Below are 12,191 nucleotides of genomic sequence, written 5' to 3'. Positions count from 1 at the left end.
CAGCAGCTATGTCAACCCCTCCTCACCCTGGCACTGCATGCCTGAAACTTCTGAGTACCTGCCTGTCCTTTCTCCTCCAATGAGACCCCCAGGGTGCCCCCCATCTCTCCCTCTTCATAGTACCCCAGCACCCCATCCATCCAAGCTTGGTTTGCAGAACCCCATCCCCCCCATTCCTTCCTCCCCACACAGGCTAGCCCCTCCAGCCCATCCCTCCCACCTCACCTGGGCTGGACCCCCATCCCTCCCTCCCTCTCCATGGCACCTTAGCCCCCCTCCATCCATCCTTCCCCAGCCAGGCTGGGCCCCCCAGCATCCCACCCTCCCCCCAAGCTTGGTCCCAACACCCCAGCCCCCATCCCTTCCTCCCAGGCTGGACCCCCATCCCTCCCTCTCCGTTGCACCCTGGCCCCCATCTATCCCTCCCCAGCCAGGCTGGGCCCCCAGCACCCTGCCCCCCCATCCCTCTCCCTAGGCTTAGCTCTCAGCCCCGCATCCCTCCCCACCCAGGCTGCCCCCCCAGCAACCCCAAGCCCCCCCCAGCAACCCTCAATCCCCCCTCCCCACCCAGGCTGCCCCCCCCAGCAACCCTCAATCCCCCCTCCCCACCCAGGCTGCCCCCCTCCCAGCAACCCCCAATCCCCCCTCCCCACCCAGGCTGCCCCCCCCAGCAACCCCCAATCCCCCCTCCCCACCCAGGCTGCCCCCCCCAGCAACCCCCAAGCCCCCCTCCCCACCCAGGCTGCCCCCCCCCCAGCAACCCCCAAGCCCCCCTCCCCACCCAGGCTGCCCCCAGACAGGGGGACCCTCCCCTGGCTACCCCCCCCCCAGCAGCCCGGCCCCCCCTCATATCCCGCACTCACCATCCTCTACGCGGCTCCCGGGTTACCATGGGCAACTGCGTCATGCGCGCCGCCTCCTACGTACAGCGTCACCCTTCTCCGCGGCACGCACGCGGCACGAGCGGCAGCGGGGCGGGGTCAGACACATCCCGCCTCGCCCAATGCCGGCCTCGTACCCCTCCTCGGGCGGTCCCTGTCCGGCGCATGCGTATTCCACCCCCTTGGCTCCCGTCCCAGGTCCTGTGCTGATGCTGGCAACGCGGGGGAGGCCGGCTCTGATTGGCTGACGAGGGCCACGCGTTAAGGAGCGGGGCGGTGAAAACCACGTGGGCCAGACAGCAGAAGCGGGGCTCTTGCCTGGGGGCAGCGGCAGGTAGGGAGGGAGCTGGGGAGAGAGAGAGAGAGAGAGAGAGAGAGAGAGAGAGAGAGAGAGAGAGAGAGAGAGAGAGAGGGGGGTACTGTGTCAAATCCAGGAAGTCGGGGGGGGGGGAAGTGTGGTGTAATGGGGGGTGGGCAAGCCTCCAGGGGTCTAAAGGGGGCAGTGCAAGCCACAAGGAGTGTGCAGTGCTGTGGGGGATTGCAGTGTAAGCCCCAGGAGGTGTGTGAGGGAAGTGCAGTGCTTTGGGGAGGGGGTGCAGTGTTGGGGGGGATTGCAGTGTAAACCCCAGGAGGAGTGTGAAGGAAGTGCAGTGCATTGGGGAGGGGGTGCAGTGCTGTGGGGGACTGCAGTGTAAGCCCCAGGAGGTGTGTGAGGGAAGTGCAGTGCATTGGGGAGGGGGTGCAGTGCTGTGGGGGATTGCAGTGTAAGCCCCAGGAGGTGTGTGAGGGAAGTGCAGTGCATTGGGGAGGGGGTGCAGTGCTGTGGGGGATTGCAGTGTAAGCCCCAGGAGGAGTGTGAAGGAAGTGCAGTGCATTGGGGAGGGGGTGCAGTGTTGGGGGGGATTGCAGTATAAGCCCCAGGAGGTGTGTGAGGGAAGTGCAGTGCTTTGGGGAGGGGGTGCAGTGTTGGGGGGGGATTGCAGTGTAAACCACAGGAGATGAGACAGGGAAGTGCAGTGCTTTGGGGTCGGTGGTGCAGTGTACACCTGGGGGGCTGGAAGGGAGAGGGTGCAGTGCTGTGGGGGATTGCAGTGTAAGCCCCAGGAGGTGTGTGAGGGAAGTGCAGTGCTTTGGGGAGGGGGTGCAGTGCTGTGGGGGATTGCAGTGTAAGCCCCAGGAGGTGTGTGAGGGAAGTGCAGTGCTTTGGGGAGGGGGTGCAGTGTTGGGGGGGATTGCAGTGTAAGCCCCAGGAGGTGTGTGAGGGAAGTGCAGTGCATTGGGGAGGGGGTGCAGTGTTGGGGGGGATTGCAGTGTAAGCCCCAGGAGGTGTGTGAGGGAAGTGCAGTGCATTGCGGAGGGGGTGCAGTGCTGTGGGGGACTGCAGTGTAAGCCCCAGGAGGTGTGTGAGGGAAGTGCAGTGCATTGCGGAGGGGGTGCAGTGCTGTGGGGGATTGCAGTATAAGCCCCAGGAGGTGTGTGAGGGAAGTGCAGTGCTTTGGGGAGGGGGTGCAGTGTTGGGGGGGATTGCAGTATAAGCCCCAGGAGGTGTGTGAGGGAAGTGCAGTGCTTTGGGGAGGGGGTGCAGTGTTGGGGGGGATTGCAGTGTAAGCCCCAGGAGGTGTGTGAGGGAAGTGCAGTGCTTTGGGGAGGGGGTGCAGTGTTGGGGGGGGGGGATTGCAGTGTAAACCACAGGAGATGAGACAGGGAAGTGCAGTGCTTTGGAGTAGGAGGGTGCAGTGTACACCCTGTTGGGGGGTGGATGGGAAAGGGGGAGGGAGTGTCAGTGCGGTGTTGTGGGGGGTGCAGTGTTGTGAGGGGAGGGTAGTGTGCAAACCAAGTGGTCAGAGAGGAGTGCAGTGGTTTTTGGTTTTGGTGGGAGGGTGCAGTATCTAGCCCAGAGACTCTGAGAGGAGATGGCAGGTGCAGTATAAGCTGTGTGTGGAGACAGGGAAGTTATCGGAGAGGGACTAGAAAGGCGAGTACATTGCAAAGCCCAGGGTATCTGGGGGGAGGAGGGCAGTGCAGTGTAATGGGGGGGTGTACAGTGAAAACCCCCAGGGGAGCTGAGAGCCAGTGCAGTGCCATAGGCCCATCCTTGGCAGAGTGGGGGGGACCGAGATGAGCTCAGACAGGTGGGGAGAAGTGGAGTTATAGAACCTGGAAAGGGTGTCAGTGGGGAGAGTGTGTGGGTGAAACAACAGGCTGTGTCCTAGGAAGGTAACTTTGGTTGCTGTGTTTTGGATGGACCCATGGTGGTGGTTTGTTTGGGAAGAGTAATCCCAATGGGAGCTGGTCAGGGGCTGGGCCAGAGTTTCTGCTGTCAGGACTCACACAAGGGTCATTGTCCAAACTCTATAGCTTCTTCTTCCACAATGTTTCAGAGTGCCTGAGTTAATGGGTGGGGCCTATGTGATTGACAGGGAGCAAGCAGAGATTTCCTCTGACACCTTGTACCTGCTGTAGCCTGGGTCATGTCAGGCTAACCATGGGTGCCCAGCTGCAGCCTCATGCGAGGAAGCAGGGGAAGAGGGAGTGCGTGTTGGCCTGGGCTAACCAGTGGGGTGTGGGAAAACCTGCCACACGTCACTGTGGTAGGGGATGGAGGGTTGAGACTTGAAACTGTGGCTCATTGAAACCATGCAAGCAAAACCCGCTGTTGCAAGACAAGGAATCTTTTGAAACCCAATCCGGCGGGAAGAGTTGACAGCCCTGGGAATGTTTGCAACTGGTGACTCTCTAAACAGACTCTGGGCATAATGAAGGGGTGCAGAGCAAGCTCCTGGATCATCTGAAATCTCTCATAAAGCGAGTCGCTGACTGCCTGGGTTCTCGGTGTTTATTTAAACCCGTTTTCTGAAAAATGCAGCCCCCGCTGCTTCCCCCCCGTCCCAGTAGCTGTTTCAAGCTCTGTTAGGTTAACGGCATTTTGCTCACATCAGTTGCTGGATGGAATGTTTCTGCTGTGTCCATGGTAACTCGTCTGGACCTTTCCAAGAGGCTGAATGTTGGTTTGAGCCAGTTTCTCCTTTGGTGGGACTGAAAGGAAACGTCTTTCCGGGCTTTGGACAACGGCTACAGAGGCGGTGAAATCCTCACCTCCTCGCTCTCCCCCTCACCCCGGCCCTTGCTGGGGGCTACCCACCCATATTCCCCTTCCTCTCTCCTTGCTTGCTGATGCTTCCTCTGCACAGAAAGAGAAAGGTGTTGAATTAGATTGTTGTCTTCCATGCCCCACTGAAAGGAAAATAAGGGGGAATCTCTAACCTCCATAGGGGGGAGGGGAGGCTGCTCTTGGGGTGAGGGACTATTCACTGTGTCCACCCCATCCCAAGAGGGGGCGGGGAGAAGGCATAAAATCAGCCAAAGCATCATTAAAACTTAGTCACGATGTTTGGGCAAAGCAAACGCTGTACAATGGAAATGTTCTGAGCTAAATACATCCTTAGCGCCATTGCATCGGTGGTGTTGCACCACTGAGGTGTTGAGGATCAGTAGATCAGTTTCCCACAGCCCTGATCTCCATCCTCTGGTTTACACTTTCATTCTCTCTTTCAGAGCCTGTATAGCTCCACTCCCCTCAGACTCCTCTTTCAAAGCTCTTCTTTAAATTAACTCTTTGCCTGCTGTTCCCTTCAGCCAAGAATCTCAAAGGCCTTTAAATCACTCCTGTTTGTAATTCATGACTCTCCCATGTGGTAGGTTATCCCCATTTTTAGAGATGAAGAAACTGGTGGCACAGAAAGGGCAGAGCTAGGGATAGAACCCAGGAGGCCTGACAGTTTTTCAGTGAACGTGCAAAGCTAGCTATCAGTCCCTTCTTTCTTCAAGATGTTTTGTCTTTTCTGATTTGGCTTTTCTCCCCGGTCTGCTTTTACCATCAGTGTTTTCTGTCTTTCTTCCCTCACTGCTAGGTGTATCTTTTCCATAGCTGCTTCTCCCTCCCCATGGACTTTAGTGTTTTTAGAATCCTAGAACTATAGGGGTGGAAGGAACTCAAGAAGTCATCAAGTCCAGCCCCTTGTGCTGAGCTGGGCCCAAGTTAACCTAGACCACCCTTGAGACATGAGTTTGCCCAATCTGGTCTTTAAAACCTCCAGTGATAGGTTGTGGAATCCCCTCCTTGGAAGCCTATTCCAGAGTTTAACTACTATAGTTAGAAAGTTATTCCTAAAATCTAACCCTAAATCTCTCTTGCTGCGGATGAAGCCCGTTACTTTTTGCCCTGCCTTCAGTGGACTTGGAGAACAATTGATCACCATCCTCTTTATAACAATCCGTAACATATTTGAAGACTGTTACCAGGTCCTTCTTCAGTATTCTTTTCCCAATATTTTTAACCTTTCCTCAGAGATCGGGTTTTCTAAACCTTTTATCATTTTTGTTGCTCTTCTCTGGATTCTCTCCAATTTGTCCCCATCTTTCCTATAGTGTGGTACCCCGAACTGGACACAGTACTTCAGCTGGGGCCTCACCAGCGCTGAGTAGAGCGGGACAAAACAATTACTGCTTATGTCATACATTCAACGCTTCTTTTAATGTGGCTTGGAATATTAGCCGCCTTTGCAGCTGCGTCATACTGGTGACTCTCACTCAATTTGTAATCCACTATAACCCCGGATACTTCTCAGTAGTAGAACCGCCTAGCTGATTATTTCCCATTTGTAGTTGTGTATTTGATTTTTCCTTCCTAAGTGAAGTACTTTGCACTTGTCTTTTATTGAATTTCATGTTGTAGAATTCAGACTAATTTGTCAAGGTCACTTTTAATTCGAATCCTGCCCTCCAAACTGCTGGCAGCCCTTCCCATCAGGGTGTCATCTGCACATTTTGTAAGAATACTCTCCACTCCGTTATCCAAGGCATCAGTGAAAATATTAAATAGTACTGGACCCAGGACTGACCACTGTGGGATCCCGCGAGCTACGGCCTACCAGTTTGACAGCAAACCATTGATAACTGCGCTGAGTACGGTCTTTCAACCAGGTGTGCACTCATCTTACATGAACTTAATCTAGACCACATTTCCCTGGCCGGCTTATGGGAATGTCCTGTGGTACTGTCAAACATCACCTTCTTCCCCATGGGCCTGATAAAACCCCATTGAAATGAATGCGTGGGTCTCACTGAGTTCAGTAGGCTTTGGATCAGGCCCCTGGTGACTGGAATGCCCTGGGCATGTTGAGAGAATGATGCACATTCATAAAAGGAGTTTAATATTTATTCAGAGGTCAAGCCCAGCACCGAGACCTGCAAGCTTGATTCAGCTTGGTGGACTGTTTTCTAGCAGTGCAACGGCAAGTCGCATTCCCCTGCACAGTACAAGGTCCTTGGACTCTCTATGCAGTCCTGATTAATAATTAGGATCCTTTGTGGGCTTTAACTTGGGACAAACTGATAAACAAAATGATGAGTATTTCATTTTCCAGTCTCTTATTTTTCCTCCCCCCTCCCCGATGTTTCCACCACCAGAACCAGACTCAGAAGCTGCACCTGTGTTTCAAGTGGCTTTTTTGAACAACGCCCAAGGAAGCTACGTAATATTGGCAGGGCCAGTTACTCAGTTCCTGCCTCCCTGCTCTAGCCACTGGACTGCACTGCCTCTGGATTTGCACACTGACTAACCTTTCATTCCTCTCCCTTGATTGCATCTCTACAGGAACTGTGAAGAGGTAGGAGACAACCTGTAGGTGAGATGCTCTGTAGCTGGCTGGCTGAATGGAAGCCACTGCAGGAGTGAAGAGAAGAGAATGTGGCTGATGGCTGAAAAGGACTTTGTCTGTTTCCTGCTCCCCGTCATCCCCAGCCAGTAGAGCATGGCAGTTGTCTTCTCCCCTTTTGATGTTACACCCCTTCCTTCCATTGAGACCTCTAGACCAATCAGCGATATAGACAGGACAGCAGCACTGGGCAGCTGCTGAAGTAATTTATGCGGCAGCTCACGTGGCCCCAGTGGGAGATGCCAGTCCATTTCAAAATGCACCCACTTTGGCGCCTGGAAAAACAAGTGCTGTCGAGTGCATTGGTCGGGTATAGGTTTGGCATGGGGCGTCCCCACCCTCAGTGACCACTGAAGTTAGCCAGGCTGCCATGTTTTGCAATCGTCTGATAAATGGCAAGTTAGTTCCAGTGCAGAAGCGGGAATCCCATCAGCAACAATGGATCAATCCACAGGATTTTGGAATTAGTCAGCCACGGGATGCACGCTTTCTGGGATGTCCGAAACTGGACTTCACAGTGCTCTGTGGGGACCGATACTGCCCCAGCAGAGATGGAGAAGAGGAACAGAGAATCCTGTTCTCTCTTTCCTGTGATTCCCTAAGGTCATGTGCTGTGACACCTCTCCCAGGCATGGCGTTAGGAAGATCTGTTACCAAGAAGTGGTAGGTTGATGCCAAACGCCCATAGGTGTGCACTCCATTGCCTAGCTCAAAGGAGGGCTTAGACTGTATGTATTCTGCATTGGAAAGGGATCTAGAGAAATGTTCCTCTAAAACAGAACATGGCTCCATGGATGAATCCCCAGCACTGCCACTGTCTGGCTGTGTGACCTTTGTCTGTAAAATGGGAAGAGCAAAACTTGCTTCTCGTTGGCGACTGCAGGGAGATCTGCTGGCGGGAAAGGCTGTGTTGGTGCTAAGTCTTAGCAGGCTATTTGCTTTGTAAAATCTGAGAGCAGATCGCCATCCTGTTTCTTTCATGAGCCTGGTGACGGTCCATCCGTTCAAGTGCTAATGTGTAGGGATCCCTTTAACATGCCATGAAACTCGCAATCAGTTACTGGCTACTTTAAAGCCAAGCAATAATTCTAAAAAAAAGAAAATAAGTATATGCCCAGCAAGGTTAGAGCTAGCAGCTCAGATTGGGCTCAAGGTCCATCAGTTCTTAAACCTACGAGTTTGGGGTGCGTTATGTTTAAGTTCTTCCATTCCTGTCACTTCACCTTTGCCAGTAGAGAAGGTGGTAGCACGGGCTTAATTTGTCTTGTAACTGGTGATTCTAAGGGGGGCAGCAGAATCCTTCCAATCCCAAGGAACCTCATATTGCTCCTCTTCTGTATCGGACCATCAGGGTCACCCCCTTTCCTGAATATCAATACGTGGCTATTTCATACGGCTTTTCTCATTTTCAGAGCCTTGCACAAACATCAGTTCAGCCTGGCAAGGCTGGTAAGTATAATGATCCTCGTTAAGATGATGGGAGACAGTGAGGTACAGGGAGTCTAACAGGTCCCATAAGTTTGTGTTGGAGTCATCATGTTAGAAATAGTACCCAAAATTGTCATTGTGGGAGACTAACTTTCTGACTATAGCCTGGAGAGCAAACACTTCTGGCAGTCGTAGGGTCCAGTTATTTCTGGATGTGATCGCGGACAGATTTTTAGTTGGTAACTAAGGTTTTTGATTACAAAAGGGTAGATCTTGGGGAAATTTCAATGTGCAGGAGGGGTTTGGAATATGACATGGAATTTGTATCCCGGCATGGGGGAGAAAAGCTTATGGAGAAGCTCTCCAGTTCTAGCTGGTTGAAGAACCAGCTCAGAAAGGCTAGTAGGAGGAAACAGAGAGCCTACGAGAAAGAGATTGATCAGCAAACAAAAGCTCCATGTTGGTGTTGAAAGCGTAGGGAGAAAGTGAGATTTGTCAAAAGTACTTAGACCGTGCAAACAAAATTAAAACAAAGAGTAAAAGATTCTTTGGCTATATAAATAAAAAGTGCAAGCAAAGAAGTGGGGTTGCCATGCAGCGATGATGGGGTAGAAATTAAGTGTAAGTTAGGTATGGTCCAAAAACAAATGAATACTTTGCCTCCGTTTTTAGCAAGGCTGAGGATGGAGAACACGGGGTGGCAAAGGCAGGATGACTAGTGCCAATGAGCATCTAGAAATGGAAATAACCACATCTGAGGTAGGAAGCAAAGAGTTTGTGTTCTGGTTGGGGAACCAGATAATCGTCATTTCAGAACACTGAAAGAATGGATACTTGAAACTGCAAGTCCAATAGCAAGGATTTTTAATAAATCTATCTAATTGGGTGTGGTAAATATGAATGGAGAATAGTAAATATAGTGTCTATTTAACAAAGGGGGGGGAGTGATTTGGGAAACTATAGACCCATTAGTCTGACCTCAGCAGTATGTAAGGCTTTAGAACAAATTTTGAAGAAACAAATAATTAACATCATGGAGGTCAATGGAAAATGAGATGAAATGCAACAAGTTTACCAAAAATAGTGCCGGATAAACCTGATATTTCTTTCGATAAGGTAAATGATTATTTTAGATGGGAAATTCAGTAGATCTAATCTATTTGGATGTCAATAAAGCATTTGATACGCCACAGGAAATTATTAGTTAAATGGGACAAGATGATTAGTACAGAACTGTAAAATGGGGAAGGAACTAACTAAAGGGGAGATGGCAATGGGCGGCGCTGAAGGACTGTCAGGATGGAGGGAGGCTCCTAATGGAGTTCCTCAAGGTTCGCTCTTGGGTCTAATCTTTAATATTTTCATTCATGACCTGGGCATGAAAAGTAGGAGTGCGCTAGTGAAATCTACTGAAAACCCAAAATTGGGAGGCACGGTCAATATGTAGGAAGATTGGAATATTAGAGAGGAAGAACTGGATGATCTAGAAGATGATCTAGAAGACTGGAGTAATATTAAATGTTATACCATTTCTAGTACAAAACACAAGGTCATGCACTGAGGGTCTAATAATTTTCTCCTAAAAGCTGAGGGTGCCACAGTTGAAAGTGACAGGAAAAAGACCTGGGTGTATTAATTGATCCCAGGATGACTACGAGCTACCATTGTGATGTGGCTGTGGAAAAAGGCAAATGCAATCCTAGGAGGTATGTCCAGTAGCGATGGGAAAGTATTAATACCATTGCACAAGGCACTGGACAGGCCTCTGCTGAAAAACGATCCAATTCTGCTCACCCATGTTCAAAAAAGGAGAATTTAAATTGGAACAGGTGCAGATCCAGGAGGTCCCTTCCAGGCCTATGTCCCTATGATTAGGACTCTGCTGTTCCTAGCTCCCAGGCCAGTACTGCAATGATTGCTGGCTCTCTAGAATACAAGAATGAGAATACTTGGCATTTATCAGCCAACGAGGTCAGAAGTTGCCCATCTTGCAGATTTTTCTTTAGAACTTCTGTCTTCTTGCAGGTTTGATAACAACAAACCTACTCAGTCCATTAACCAAGCTGATGGATCCTGTATACTCTACAGGCCAAATAATTCCATATCCAAGGACGTTATAAAGTCCATCAAGAATAGAGGAAGTTTGCAGTATTTATAAACTGAGAGTGCACCGCTGGGCTAAAAGTCTCTGGCATAGGCCCAGGATCAAAGAATTTACGAGCTCTGTTAGCACAGACTGCAAATTGCCCAAGCAAAATACCTTCAGCTGTCTCCTTTGGCTTTAAAAACCCCAGGGAAATTAATTGCAAAAAAGTGGTCTTGATACTGCAAGTTTAGTGTTGGGTCAAGTGCTCAGAAGGACTGTGCTATACAGGGGGTCAGATTAGATGGTCACAATGGTCCCTTCTGGCCTTGGAATCTATGAAAAATGATGTCTAGGAATGCCAAGTTAAAGCTACTTTTTCAATGTTGCTGAAATTCAGTGTCTTAGCTTCCGGTGTTCTTTGTTAACTATATAACTTAGTATATTGCTTGCTTGTTAAATCCCCTAGTGAAACGAGCAGGATGTGCAATGTGCCAAAGTTAATGTCCTAAGAGCAGCATTAACTTCTCCGGAAGTCTGAGAGTTTGAAAGTCTTTGATTAATTAGATAGTGTCCGTGAAGCATGTGGAATGTGGACAGACCTATTTAAAGGAAGGCTAAGCGTTATCAACCTTAATATTGCATTAGTGCTAAGTAGGGTTGGGGAGCGTGGTGCATTTAATGTGCATTTGATGGTGTGATGTAAGTAAATAGTGTGTTGGTAAAGGCTGCGCTGTGGATTCACTTTCCTGCTGGGTAGCTAGGTGGCTCTGTTCCTGGCAGCAGAACAGAAATCTCTCTTTAAGGCAGACTATTTTTCAGGTGAACTTCCAGAGGGATCCAGTTCAGAATTCCAGGGGCTTTGAACTTCCCAAGGAGTTTATCAGTGGGGTTAAAAAAAAAAAAATCCCAAATAAAGTGCCAGTGGGCAAAGCATCTGAAACCTCCACTGTCCCGCAACATCAGCACTTGGCTGACGTTGGGCCAGGCTGGCTCAAGGGAATGGTTATGGGGCAAGGAGCTGTTCTCATCCTAGGTTGCTGGTTCAGTTCCAGTCCATAGGTGAAGGCAAAGGTCATGATGGCTGTGTGGCAGCCTCCATGCAATGAGCTATGGGATCCCAGTACAGTTCCTAGGGAGCAGGTATCAGTTGTAACACCAGAGTTGGAAGGTCCAAGCAGAGAGGGCCAGGAGTGAGGAGCCCACAGAGACTCAGCCTGGCGATGTTGCCAACTCCACATAGCAGGAAGTCACCAGACAAATCTTGAAAAGTCACTACATGTAGCTGTTTAAGCACTCAAAGGAGTCTAAAATGTCACTCAATAAAATGTTCAGAGTATTCAACAGAGAATTTTATACACACACACGCACATGCCCAGGCGAGTATAGTCACAGTCAGTCGCGAGCAGCTCAGTAGTGTTGTTAAAATCGATTCCATGCTCCTCTTACTACATTCTGTTGGATACCAAGTCAATATTACGTCTCAATTGAGCATGTCCTCAGACACCACCCTATATCGGAAACCTACTAACCGCTATACTTACCTACGTGCCTCCAGCTTTCATCCAGACCACACCACACGACCCGTTGTCTACAGCCAAGCTCTAAGATACAACCGCATTTGCTTCAGTCCCTCAGACAGACCAGCACCTACAAGATCTCTTATCAAGTGTTCTTAAAAATACAATACCCACCTGCTGAAGTGAAGAAACAGACAGAGTCAGAAGACTACCCAGAAGTCACCTACTTTAGGATAGGCCCAACAAAGAAAGTAACAGAACGCCACTCGCTGTCACCTTCAGCCCCCAACTAAAACCTCTCCAGCGCATCATCGAGGATCTACAACCTATCCTGAAGGATGATCCTTCACTCTCACAGACCTTGGGACACAGGCCAGTCCTCGCCTACAGACAGCGTCCCCCAACCTGAAGCAAATACTCACCAGCAACTACGCACCACACAACAAAAACACTAACCCAGGAACCAATCCCTGCAACAAACCCTGTTGCCAACTCTGGCCACATATCTATTCAAGGGACACCATCACATCAGCTACACCATCAGGGGCTCATTCACCTGCAC

At 50.3% G+C, this 12,191-nt stretch overlaps 1 protein-coding gene across 1 annotated transcript in view; it reads left to right on the top strand.

Moving 5' to 3' along the window:
- Window positions 1–1,061: 1,061 nt before the first annotated feature.
- Window positions 1,062–12,191, top strand: part of SFXN2 (sideroflexin 2) — a 29,209-nt gene continuing 18,079 nt past the window's right edge. Inside the window, exon 1 of the mRNA XM_054035686.1 lies at window positions 1,062–1,215. The gene's annotated coding sequence lies outside the window, so the exon portion shown is untranslated. The remainder of the gene's footprint in view (window positions 1,216–12,191) is intronic.

Source organism: Malaclemys terrapin, chromosome 7 (genome assembly GCF_027887155.1).
Source record: "Malaclemys terrapin pileata isolate rMalTer1 chromosome 7, rMalTer1.hap1, whole genome shotgun sequence".
NCBI classification, from domain to species: Eukaryota; Metazoa; Chordata; order Testudines; family Emydidae; genus Malaclemys; species Malaclemys terrapin.
This window is presented reverse-complemented; position numbering and strand designations above follow the sequence as displayed.